The sequence below is a fragment of the Mus caroli genome, chromosome 15, assembly GCF_900094665.2.
Source record: "Mus caroli chromosome 15, CAROLI_EIJ_v1.1, whole genome shotgun sequence".
Taxonomy (NCBI): Eukaryota; Metazoa; Chordata; class Mammalia; order Rodentia; family Muridae; genus Mus; species Mus caroli.
The window spans coordinates 94,030,836-94,031,647 of record NC_034584.1 but is presented as its reverse complement, the minus strand read 5'-3'; the positions used below and the strand labels follow the sequence as shown (position 1 = coordinate 94,031,647).

The window sequence follows — 812 nt, the reverse complement described above, 5'->3', positions numbered from 1 at the left end:
CCCAAGCCTGGGCCCAAAAGCCTCGAATTTTGTTTTTACTTTGCTATACTTTTTTAAATACTTCTTCACATGCAGCCCTAGTGCATACAGTACATGGTATTCAAACACAGTAGCATTGTATGGATGCGATTTCAACAGAAAATCAAACTCAGTGAGAGGCACCATACCTTGTACGTGCTGGAACAGGATCCCAGTGCTTGCTGCTTGCCTCCTCCTGGTCTTTGATCTGCACGGGTTTAAGGCTGTCACAGCCCCTGCGATTTGCAGCTAATTGATGATCATAAGAAAGCTGAGAGACAACCCTGAGGGTGTGGCTATCTGGTATTGGCTGAGGTTTCTCATCCCCTGCTAGCAGCAGTGCCTTGCCACAACATTAGCTTTGGAAGATAGTATGTTTTGTTTGTTTGTTTGTTGTGTTTGAGACAGGGTTTCTCTGTGTAGCCCTGGCTGTCCTGGCACTCACTCTGTAAACCAGGCTGGCCTTAAACTCAGAAATTGACCTGTCTCTGCCTCTCCGTGAAAGGCGTGGGCCGCCATTGCCAGGCTAGAAGATTATACGTTTTTCTTAAGACCTTGGGAAAGAGTGCAATTGTGCAAGCCTGACTGCTCAGGGGTCTCCCGCAGCCTCTGTGACTGTGAGTCTTAGATATCCCTGCGGGATGCTGAAGGGTCGGAGGGTAAGAAATAAGAGAGTGAGAAGTAAGAGTTAAGAGAGCAAGCAGGGCCTGAACAGCCCTTTTATTATATGCGGTCTTATCTTATTGTTGCTAGGTAAATGGGGAGGAGTTTAGCCTGAAGGTCAGGAGCTTGGG

The 812-nt window shown here is 47.5% G+C and overlaps 1 protein-coding gene across 1 annotated transcript in view; it reads right to left on the bottom strand.

Moving 5' to 3' along the window:
* Higd1c (HIG1 hypoxia inducible domain family member 1C) overlaps nucleotides 1-260 on the bottom strand; it is a 50,211-nt gene extending 49,951 nt beyond the window's left edge. Inside the window, exon 1 of the mRNA XM_021183559.2 lies at nucleotides 168-260. The gene's annotated coding sequence lies outside the window, so the exon portion shown is untranslated. The remainder of the gene's footprint in view (nucleotides 1-167) is intronic.
* Nucleotides 261-812: the final 552 nt, after the last annotated feature.